General features: G+C 42.7%; 1 protein-coding gene and 1 non-coding gene across 8 annotated transcripts in view; one reads left to right on the top strand and one right to left on the bottom strand.

The window, feature by feature from the left end:
• Positions 1–12416, top strand: part of HHAT (hedgehog acyltransferase) — a 354446-nt gene that overhangs the window by 323760 nt on the left and 18270 nt on the right. The gene's annotated exons all lie outside the window — the stretch shown is intronic.
• Positions 12281–12387, bottom strand: LOC113907119. The gene has a single exon (XR_003515106.1). It is a non-coding gene; the product is annotated as a U6 spliceosomal RNA (small nuclear RNA).

Here is a 12416-nt window from a genome sequence, read left to right as displayed (position 1 = left end):
TAGATCTCCATTTAGAATTAATTTTTGTGTATGATATGAGATAGGGATGCATATTTTTTTCTGTGTGAATATCTAATTGACCCAGCAACAGTGATGGAAAAGATCATTTCCCCACTGATGTGCAGTGCAGTCTTTGTCATAAATCAGATGTCCAATGGTTTGTTTCTTGGGCCAAGACTGCAGTGTCTTACTTAACAAAGTTTTCTAAGTCTTGTTGCTGATAATATAATTTTAGTAAGTAGCAGAAGACAGAGGCAGTAAGTAAGTTTATGTGGTCATTGCAGAACATCAGTTCTCCATTTACTCTTACTAAATATGTTTGATTTTTGTTGCAAAGACACTTACAAGCAGCTGGACTTGAAGGCTTGTTTGTGAAAACTCCTGAGAATGAGAAGACTATCCATGTTATTATATAAATTCATAGAAGATTACCCTCACACTCTCTGGTCTGAGCCTCTTGTGTTGGCAGAACAAGTTCATTTTTTCCAGTTTCTCAAGGATGTTCCTGCCACTGCATGCCCTAATCCAGTCCTTTCAGGCCTAATCAGCAGGCTATGAACACACCCCCAAGCCCCAGGATTAGAAGTCAAAACAAAAACCCATAAAGACAAGGCACTGAATCTTAACTTTTTTTACTTTTATGAAAATGATAATATCTCTGGGAAGTAAAGTATGTTCCTTTTGGAAATACATTTTTATTACAATGAGGAAATTTTAAAAGTTACAAAAAAAGAAAAATTACCTGTAATCTTGTTGTTGTTGTTGATTTGGCAAGTCGTGTCCAACTCTTTGGGACCCCATGAACTGCAACACACCAGGCTTCCCTGTCCTTCGCTATCTCCCTGACTTTGTTCAAACTCATGTCCATTGAGTCAGTGATGCCATCCAACCATCTCATCCTCTGTCATCCCCTTCTCCTCTTTCCCTCAGTCGTTCCCAGCTTCAGGGTCTTTTCCAATGAGTTGGCTCTTCACAGCAGGTGGCCAAAGTATTGGAGCTTCAGCATCAGTCCTTCCAATGAATATTCGGGGTTGATTTCCTTCAGGATTGGCTGGTTGGATCTCTTTGCAGTCAAAGAGACTCAGGAGTCTTCTCCAGCACCACAGTTCGAAAGCATCAATTCTTTGGCACTCAGCCTTCTTTATGGTTCAACTCTCACATTCATACATGACTACTGGAAAAACCATAGTTTCGACTAGATGGACCTTTATCAGCAAAGTGATGTCTCTGCTTTTTAATATGCTGTCTAGATTTGTTATAGCTTTTCTTCCAAGAAGCAAGCATCTTTTAATTTCATGGCTGCAGTCACCTTCCAACAATGATTTTGGAGCCCAAGAAAATGAAATCTGACAGTTTCCACTAGCCCAGAAATAATCATTGTTAACATTTTGTCTTTGCTCACAGATCTTGCAGAAATTCACCATTTATCTTCTATATATGAGTTTTTTATACTATTAACCATGGCATATAAAAATTAGTATAAGCCAAAATCCTAGCTACTTTATATAAAACATCTTCTCATTTATATTTAAAATATTTTTGAGGAATTAAAGGGTAATTGACACTATATAAAGGTCATTGGGTCATCATTGTGAAAGCATCCCCAGTTGTCCCAATCTTGAGTAAAATTACATGTTCAAATCTTCAAAGAAGGAAAAAAGTGAAAGTAACAGGTGATTTTTTTTCTCTATCGTATTATCAATAGGTCCCTAGAGCTGGTGTAACAGAGTACCACACACAGGTTGGCTTAAACAACAGAATTTATTCTCTCACAGTTCTCGGAGCCAGAAGTCTGAAATGAGGGTGTCAGCTGGGCCATGCTCCTCTGAGACCCTGGGGAGAATCCTTCCTCGTCTGTTTCTGGTGGTGGCTGGCAATCCCTGTTATCTGGCGGTGCATCACTGTAATCTCTGTGTCTGTCGTCACACGGCAGGCTCCCTGACTGTCCATCTGTCCTGGTGTCTCTTTTTCTTCTTTTTATAAGAACATCAGTCATACTGGATTTAGCACCCACTCCAGTGAACTATGACCTCATCTTAACTTGATTACAAATTGACTTGGATTACTCTGCAAAGACTGCGTTTCTAAATAAGGCCATATTCTGAGACAGTGGGGATTAAGACTTAAACGTGTCTTTTGGAGGGCTGCCGTTCAACCTATAGCACCATTTCCTGTCTTCACCCACCCCACCGGGTAAGGTGTACTTTGTCTTACCTAGACGCCTGCCTGTCACTCTGACCAGCAGAGATGCTTAGACAAATGTGTTCTGTGAAACTTCTTGGGGGCATCACCCTCTGCACTGACCCTTTCACCACCACCAACCTTAGAGCCCCTTCTACTCACCTTTTCTCACCTCTTATCCCAGTTTTTTGTTGTTCATTCTCTAAGTCATGTCCAACTCTTTGTGACCCCAGGGACTGAAGCACACTGGCCTTCCCTGTCCTTCACTATCTCTTGGAATTTGCTCACACTCATGTCTATTGAGTTGGTGATGCCATCCAACCATCTCATCCTCTGTCCCCCCTTTCTCTTCCTGCCTTCAGTCTTTCCCAGCATCAGGGTCTTTGCCATTGAGTCAGTTCTTCCTGTCAGGTGGCCAAAGTATTAGAGCTTCAGCATCAGTCCTTCCAGTGAATATTCAGGATTGATTTCCTTCAGGATTGACTGGTTTGATCTCCTTGCCGTCCAAAGAGTCTGGTAAATAGTTTCAGGAATCCTCACTAGAGCTGGTGGACTCACTCTGGTTTTCATAAGAACACAAACTAAAGGTAGAGATAGTATTCTGTAAAGGAACAGATTTTTCTTCCCTCAGATTTCCAGATTGAGATTCAGAAACAATTATTGAGCATCTGTTATATGCAGGCACTGGGCCAGTTTGCTTTGATATGTGTGACATCATTTATTGTAAATGTTATACAACTTTTACTGATGAGAGAGTTTAAGGAGGTTGAGTCACACAGTAGGTAACTTTCAGAGTAGGGTTTTAAATCCCTAAATGACAGGTCTAGGTAGGAAGATTGTAATAAATATTCTGGCTCCGTTTTTGGTGTTTAACTGCTGACACAATTCAAGCCCCACACTTCTTCATCCCCTTGTGTCCCACCTCTGGGCAAACCAACAAGAAAACAGACTCTCCTTCCCTGGGTGCTGGTCGCAAGTTCAAACCCAGCTGCTATCCACCCTAGCCCTGCGTGAGTGCTGAGTCACTTCAGTCGTGTCTGACTCTTTGAGACGCTATGGACTGTAGCCTGCTAGGCTCCTCTGTCCATGGGATTCTCCAGGCAAGAATACTGGAGTGGGCTGCCACGCCCTCCTCCAGGGGAATCTTCCCGACCCAGGGATCGAACCTATGTCTCTTATGTCTCCTGCATTGGCAGCCAAGTTCTTTACTGCTAGCAGCATCTGGGAGGCCCAGTGGAAACCAAAGTCGCCTGTCCTTCCCTTTGTTTAGGCAATTGCACAATGGCTAGGGGGCCTGCTCTCCCCCAGAAGTCCTCATAGTGTGAGCAATAAAACTCTTCTTACCTTCTTGGTGCATGTGTGGCATCAAGATTTCTCAGCCCCTGAACCACTGTTGCAGAGGGTTGGTGGTGCTCTGTGGCGCAACCACAGATAAAAACATTCAAGCAAATTGCATGCTGCTGTGCTGATCCTGAGGACTGTCATGAATAGTCAGCATACGTTTGGCTGAGGAGAGTTGAAGCTGTGCATTTATGACTCAGGCCCTTTCTCCCCTGGATGTCTACTTGGTGGGGGTGGGGAAAATGTTCCCCCCATTTGTTTGTTTCTGCTGTCATTTCACTCCTCTGGGTTCATTACTCATCGATAAAGGTCTTCAGTTTTGCCCTCAATATCCATTCTGCTTATTCAGTGCTATCGGGTTATTATCCCAAGACCCTAAATCCATATGCATTATGTGTAAAGCCCCGCAAGCTGATTGATATGCATGCCACCAGGAGCATTCATTCTCCAGCAGTTTTTATTTTTTTTCCTCCAAGGGAGAATATATTTGTTCTATAGAGAAATTAGTGGTTGTATGTATTGCACGTGTCTTAATACAAAATGCAGGATTAATTGTTAAATGGCACAGAGGTCTGAAAGTACATTATGCAAAATGCAAAAACTGGTTGTAATATAAATGTTCGAATTAACATGCCTGCATGCAGAAATGTTCAGGGAATTTGTGGTTCAATTAAAATGACACCAGAATCAAGCCTTTTAAAAACAAGACCATTCCCAGCATAAGGATTTTATAATTTATTCATTCGCAGGCATCTACCACCATTGAATTTTGGGTTAAATAACCCAGTTGGGGTATACGAAAACAGCTTCCAGTAATACAGATCCTTGGAATAAGCCCAATTGTATCATCTTGGCCTCAGCCACGTAAATACTTGAGGAGGGCACAAGGGATATTAGCATATTTTTGGCTGTATATTCAACTCCAGTACATAAGACATGAGGATTATCCTTAGACACCTGGCTGTCTTCAGATAGCATTTGAAACCCATTCTGGGTGCCTTCTCAGCATCCACAGGCATCCCTTTTCCCCCATGACTAAATGGTCTTAGGAACGTAGACTCATTTCCAGGAGTCTAAGCATAGCATGGTTAGAAAGGAGTTCACAAAACAAGCCATGAATACATATCAGATCCCAAAGAGTAACCTAGATAGGTCTGTGTTGGTCAGACCGAGGCAGCTGCAGCACAGTGCCGGCTGCACTGAATCCAGCAGTGATTGGTGTCCCTGGAGGCAGACCCTGCCATGGCCGTGGTAGACTTTTCTGTACAAAGATGACCCTCAGACCGTGGGATGCAGGGAGCGCAGTATTTTTCCATTTATGAAGCTGGGCTGCTTGGAGCCATCCACACGGCCCACCCTGTGCCTGAAATTGTCTCAGGCAGTGGCCGCGTGGAGGTCAGTCACGTGTAGATGTCAGCCAGCTTGTCTGGCTTATGGTAAATGGGAAGGCAGCACGTCAAAATGTTGGGCAGAGGGATCCAGGTTGGTGCTCCAGGAATCAATCGTGCTGTTGACAAACAGCAAGGCTGATGGGATGACAGGTTTAAATAGCAGCAGCAAGTTTGGGATCTGAAACAACAAAATAGCAAAATGTTTATTCAGGCAGAGTACATTCAGGGTTTGTGGCTCCATATCTCTTCAAGCCAGACAGGGGCTTGTTCAATGGCAAGTTTTAGGCATAAGGAAACCTGTTTGAACTTTAGAGTTTTGAGATGTGTTAAGTACATTCTTGCCAGAATTTTGCTGTCTTCAGGCATCCTACTGAATGAATGGAAACTCATCATGATCTTGCGAGTATGATTCTGGTTTTAAAGAATACAGGCGGTGCAGAGAAGTTAGTATATATAGCTAACATGAGGTGGAAGTCAGGATTCCTGAGTCCCAGGGCAGGGCCTTTTTCTGGGGCTGAGAGCATGGCTGTAGGTAATGTTACTCCTCTCTGCTTTGTGGTTTCTCGTCCTAGAGAGGACAGAAGTAGAGAGGCCATTTTAAAATTTATTTTAAAAGATTCTATTAAACAGGTGCATTCTTGGCTCTAACAGAGAGGAGAGCACAGTCTGATTATTTTTTCTTAAAAGGACAAAGATAATACAAAGACTTTTTGTTTGTACCTTTGGGATTTAGCCAGGTGTGAACACATGTAAGGGGATTCAGCTACAACTCCTTTTCAGAATGTTTGGAAGTTTTGGGGAAAAGGGCAATTTTGTATTTGAAAATTAGTTGATTTACAGAATTGTGTTAGTTTCAGGTATTCAGAAAAGTGATTCAGTTATGTATATACATATTTTTTACAGATTATCTGTGGTCACCAGTGTGGGTGACTGCAAGCTATTGAATGTAGTTCCCTTTGCTATAGCGTAAATCCTTGTTGCTTGTCCATTTTATGTATGATAGTTTCTTAATCCTCAACTCCTGATTTATTCCCCTTACCTCCCCTTCCACTTTAGTAACCATAAGTTTTCTCCATCTGTGAATCTCTGTTTTGTATATAGATTCATTTGTATTATTTTTTAGATTCCACATCTAAGTGATATTGCTTCCCTTGTGGCTCAGCTGGTAAAGAATCCACCTGCAGAGCAGGAGACCCAGGTTCAATCCCTGGGTTGGGAAGATCCCCTGGAGAAGGGAAAGGCTACCCACTCAGGTATTCTGGCCTGGCGAATTCCATGGACGGTATGGGATCACAAAGGGTTGGACACGACTGAGCGACATGCACTTTCACTTTCTAAATGATATACGATATTTGCTTTTCCTTGTGTGACTTCATTTAGTGTGATAGTCTCTAGGTCCATCCATGTCGCTGAAAATGGCAATATTTCATTCTTTTTATGGCTGAGTAATATTCCATTATATATATCACATTATAAAGATATACATACACACACATACACACATATAAAATGTGGCACACACATATATATATATATATATATGTGAGATATGATATATATATCACATATTCTTAAACTGTGGTTGGGCGCTTGGGTTGTTTCCCTGTGCCAGCTACTGTACACAGTGCTGCTATGAACAGTGGGGTGCACATATCTTTTCAGATTAGAGTTTTTGTCTTTTTCACACATATGCCCAGTAGTGGGATTCCTGATTGCGTGGCAGCTCTATTTTTAGTTTTTGAGGAACCTCCATACTGTTTTCTGTAGTGGCTGCACCGGTTTGCCTTCCCACCAACAGTGTAGGGGAGGGTTCCCTTTCCTCCCCGCCCTCTCCAGCATTTATGATTTGTAGGCATTTTGATGACGGCCATTCCAACAGGTGTGAGGTGATACTTTGTTGTGGTTTTTAAAAAACTTTATTCAAGTATAGGTGATTTACAGTGTTGTTGTTAGTTTCTGGTATATAGCAAACTGGTTCAGTTATTCTTTTTCATATTCTTTTCCATTACGGTTTATTACAGGATAATGAATATAGTTCCTTGTGCTCTACAGTAGAGCCTTGTTTATCTATTTTATATATAGGAGTTTGTATCTGCTAATCCCAAACTCCTAATTTATCCCTCACCCATCCGCTTTCCCTTTGGTAACCATAGGTTTGTTTTCTGTACCTGTGAGTCTGTTTCTGTTTTGTAAATAAGTTCATTTGTATCATATTTCTGCTTTATTGACTATGCCAAAGACTTTGACTGTGTGGATCACATAAACTGTGGAAAATTCTGAAAGAGATGGGAATACCAGACCACCTGACCTGCCTTTTGAGAAACCTACATGCAGGTCAGGAAGCAACAGTTAGAAATGAACATGGAACAACAGACTGGTTCCAAATAGGAAAAGGAGTATGTCAAGGCTGTATATTGTCACCCTACTTATTTAACTTCTAGGCAGAGTACATCATGAGAAATGCTGGGCTGGAGAGAGCACAAGCTGGAATCAAGATTGCCGGGAGAAATATCAATAACCTCAGATATGCAGATGACACCACCCTTATGGCAGAAAGTGAAGAAGAACTAAAGAGTCTCTTGATGAAAGTGAAAGAGGAGAGTGAAAAAGTTGGCTTAAAGCTCAACATTCAGAAAACTAAGATCATGGCATCTGGTCCCATCACTTCATGGCAAACAGATGGGGAAACAGTGGAAACCGTGGCTGACTTAATTTTTCTGGGCTCCAGAGTCACTACAGATGGTGATTGCAGCCATGAAATTAAAAAACGCTTACTCCTTGGAAGGAAAGTTATGACCAACCTAGACAACATATTAAAAAGCAGAGACATTACTTTGTCAACAAAGGTCCATCTAGTCAAGGCTATGGTTTTGCCAGTAGTCATGTATGGATGTGAGAGTTGGGATGGATGTGAGAGTTGGACTGTAAAGAAAGCTGAGCACAGAAGAATTGATGCTTTTGAACTGTGGTGATGGAGAAGACTCTTGAGAGTCCCTTGGACTGCAAGGAGATCCAACCAGTCCATCCTAAAGCAGATCAGTCCTGGGTGTTCATTGGAAGGGCTGATGTTGAAGCTGAAACTCCAATACTTTGGCCACGTGATGCAAAGAGCTGACTCATTGGAAAAGACTCTGATGCTGGGAGGAATTGGGGGCAGGAGGAGAAGGGGACGACAGAGGATGAGATGGTTGGATGGCATCACCGACTCAATGGAGATGGGTTTGGGTGGACTCCGGGAGTTGGTGATGGACAGGGAGGCCTGGCGTGCTGCGGTTCATGGGGTCGCAAAGAGTCAGACACAACTGAGCAACTGAACTGAACTGACTGAACTGTGTCATATTTTAGGTTCCACATATAAGTGATGTCATATGATAATCACCTTCCTCTGACTTAAATTTCACTTAGAATGATAATCTCTAGGTCCATCCATGTTGCTGTCAGTGGCATTATTTCATTCTTTTCTGTGGCTCAGTAGTATTCCATTGTGTTTGTGTGTGTCCCATCTTTTTTTATGCATTCATCTGCAGGTGGACATTCAGGTTGCTTCCATGTGTTGGTTATTGAGTAGTGCTGCAGTGAACGTGCGCGCATGCTCAGTCATGTCTGACTCTTTGTGACCGCATGGACTGTAGTCTGCCAGTCTTCTCCAGGGAATCTTCCCAACCCAAGGATCAAACCTGGGTCTCCTGCATTGCAGGCAGATTCTTTACAGTCTGAACCACTGTTCTCCACAGTGGTTGCATTAAGATTTTCACTAACAGTGTAGAAAAGTTCTCTTTTCTCCATACTCTCTCCAGCGTTTATCATGTGTAGACTTTTTAATTATGGCCACTCTGATGGGTGTGAGGGGATAGCTCATGGTAGTTTTGATTTGCGTTTCTCTGTGTTGATATTCTTGATGTTGAACAGCCTTTCATGTGCCTATTGACCATCTGTATGCCTTCTTTGAAGAAACGTCTGTTTAGGTCTTCTGTTCATTTTTAGATTGGGTTGCTTAGTTTTTGATATTGAGTTGTATGAAGTGTATGTATATCTTGGATATTATTAAACCCTTGTCTATTGTATCATTTGCAAATATTTCCTCCCATTCCAAAAGTTGTCTTTTCGTTTGGTTGATGGTTTCCTTTGCTGTGAAAAGCTTTTAAGTTTGATTAGTTCCTGTTTGTTTATTTTTGCTTTTATTTCTGGACAAAAGGCATTTTGATCTCTTTCTAGACCAACTGGATATCCCTGTATAGCTACTAATTTAGGCAAGATAAGCCGTCAAACCCTTCTCTCCTTAATAAGGTGATGAAGAAGGTAGGGAGTGAGCTGGAGGTACGTGATCACTAGGCAGACCAGTGCTTTATTAACTTACTTGCTTCATAGCACTCTCCCTCTCTAGTTCGTCCAGGTGGGCCAAAATTATTGTTTTAAACAACAACAACATATCCTCATATTATAAATACAGAAGGAGAAAGAGAAGAGAATTCACTATAAGAAATATTACTGATTAAATGTTGTGTTGAGAAGCCCTATTTAATTGCTGAGAGCTATACAGTCTCATCTCTGAGGGAAGAGAAGACCTAGCTCAGAATGGAGCCCGGAGCAGTCAGAAAAAGACCAAAACAGATCGAGACTGACTGTGGGAGAAATGGCACTTGGGTGAGAACTCTACAGCTGATTCTCTTTAAAGGGCGAGCCCCCAGAATCCTGGGTCCCTCCTCTGTGCATGGCAGTGTACCTCATTCATCTCTCCAGGCTCACACCATTATTCTTTCTCCTTCCCTAGTCTTCCTGCTACACAGGGAGCACTCATCTGCTCGGGACTAAAAGTGGGAGTTAAGTGAGGCACAGCATCAAGGTCTAGTCAGGAAAATAGAGATCATGCCTGATATTTCAAACAGAGGGATTTAATACAGAGAGTTACACAAGTATTAGAAGACTAAAAGAGCCAAAAGGGACCCTGGAATAACCCAGATATTAGCCACCATAGGAAGTGGCTACTAAGCCTCTGGCTGGGGAATTACAAAGGGAGAGGTGGGATCTCTGCACTGTGGGAGCTCAGAGAAGAGGCGCCTGGAGGCCGTTCAGATCTCCGAGGGTTGCCCTCTGGCTTATGCTTGAACCTCAGACCAGGTGATGCTGTGGCTGGTTCTTAGACCTTCAGGGAGACAGATGCTGCTGAGGTGACAGTGTCGGTAGAAGCTGGGGTTTGGAGCCGCGATGGCCTCCTGGTGCTGGAGAGATACTGACAAGAACGGGAAAGAGGAAGGAGTCCATTCATCCTCCCCTCTTCCTCCTCCATTCTAGTAGAAATTGCTCAGAATTGAGGAGTAAAACAAGCTTAATGATCCGTCCTGGACCATCTTAGAGAGGAAGGCACACACCCAGCTGCCACAGTAATAAAGCAAGCACCCGGACTTGGCCACTTGGTAACCTCTAGGCCAGGGCTTGGTTGGCAGTAAAGGAAACCCAGAGAAGGAGCTGGTGGAGTGAGAAGGAGATGGAAGTCTTACAACAGCCCAGACAGAGTGCTCGCACCAGGACCCATTGCATAGCGTGTATGAGGCTAATTTACATAATCCTGGCTCCCATCCATTGTGACTGGCTCAGGACCAAAGGAAGACCTAACTGTCAAGTGGTGAGGAGGGTTTAAGTAATTGGAATTGACGCTAGATACAGTTTCCCAGGTGGTGCTAGTGGTAAAGAAGCCGCCTGCCATTGCAGGAGACTTAAGAGACACAGGTTCGATCCCTGGGTCAGAAAGACTCCATGGAGGAGGGCATGGCAACCCACTCCAGTATTTTTTTTTTTTTTTCAAATGTTGTGTGTGTGTGTGTGTGTGCGTGTTTTGAAGAAGAAACAGTCAATTTTATTGGGCTCAGACTAGGAATCCACAGCTGTAGGTATACATATATCCCCTCCCTTTTGACCCTCTCTCCCATCTCCCTCCCCATCTCACCCCTCTAGGTTGATACAGAGCCCCTGTGTGTGTTTCCTGAGCCATACAGCAAATTCCAGTTGGCTATCTGTTTAAATGGGAGAAGGCAATGGCACCCCACTCCAGTACTGTTGCCTGGAAAATCCCATGGATGGAGGAACCTGGTGGGCTGCAGTCCATGGGGTCGCTAAGAGTCAGACACAACTGAGTGACTTCACTTTCACTTTCCGCTTTCATGCATTGGAGAAGGAAATGGCAACCCACTGCAGTGTTCTTGCCTGGAGAATCCCATGGACAGAAAAGCCTGGTAGGCCGCAGTCCATGGGGTTGCATGGAGTCGGACACGACTGAAGCGACTTAGCAGCAGCATCAGCATCTGTTTAAACATGGTTATGTAAGTGTCCACGTTACTCTCTCCATACATCTCCACCTCTCCCCATGTCCATAAGTCTATTCTCTCTTTCTGTTTCTCCATTGCTGCCCTGAAAGTAAATTCTTTAGTACTGTTTTTCTAGATTCTGTATATATGCGTTAGAATACAATATTTATCTTTCTCTTTCTGACTTACTTCACTCTGTATAATAGGTTCTAGGTTCATCCACCTCATTAGAACTGACTCAGATGCATTCCTTTTTATGGCTAGTAATAGTCCACTGTGTATGTGTACCACAACTTCTTCATCCATTCAGCTGTTGATGGACATCTAGATTGCTTCCGTGTTCTAGCTATTGTAAATAGTGTGCTGTAGTGAACAATGGGATGCATGTGTCTTTTTCAGTTTTGGTTTCCTCAGGGTAGATGCCTAGTAGTGGGATTGCTCGCTCATATGGTGATGTTATTCCTAGTTTTTTAAGGAATCTCCACACTGTTCTCCATAGTGGCTGTATCAATTTATGCTCCCACCAACAGTGCAAGGGCATTCCCTTTTCTCCATACCCTCTCCAGCATTTATTGTTTGTAGACTTTTTGATGATGCCCATTCTGACCAGTGTGACGTGATATCTCATTGTAGTTTTGGTTTGCATTTTCTAATAATGAGCAGTGTTGAGCATCTTTTCATGTATTTATTAGCCATCTGTATGTCTTCTTTGGAGAAATGTCTGTCTGGGTCTTTTTCCCACTTTTGGCTTGGGTGGTTTTTCTGATATTGAGTTGTATGAATTGCTTGTATATTTTGGAAATTAATCCATTGTCGGTTGTTTCATTTGCTATTATTTTCTCCCATTCTGAGGGTTGTCTTTTCAGCTTGCTTATAGTTTCCTTTGCTGTGCAGAAGCTTTTAAGTTTGATCAGGTCCCAATTGTTTACTTTTGTTTTTATTTCCATTACTCCAGGTCATACAGGATCTTACTTTGATTTATGTCATTGAGTGTTCTGCCTATGTTTTCCTCTTAAGAGTTTTATAGTTTCTGGTCTTACATTTAGGTCTTTAATCCATTTTGAGAAAAATTTGGACCGCTTCATGAATTTTCATGTCATCCTTGTGGAAGGGCCATGCTCATCTTCTCTGTATCATTCCAGTTTTAGTATATGTGCTGCCAAAGTAAGCACCCACTTCACTGTTCTGGCCTGGAGAATCC

This window comes from Bos indicus x Bos taurus, chromosome 16, assembly GCF_003369695.1.
Source record: "Bos indicus x Bos taurus breed Angus x Brahman F1 hybrid chromosome 16, Bos_hybrid_MaternalHap_v2.0, whole genome shotgun sequence".
NCBI classification, from domain to species: Eukaryota; Metazoa; Chordata; class Mammalia; order Artiodactyla; family Bovidae; genus Bos; species Bos indicus x Bos taurus.
This window is presented reverse-complemented; position numbering and strand designations above follow the sequence as displayed.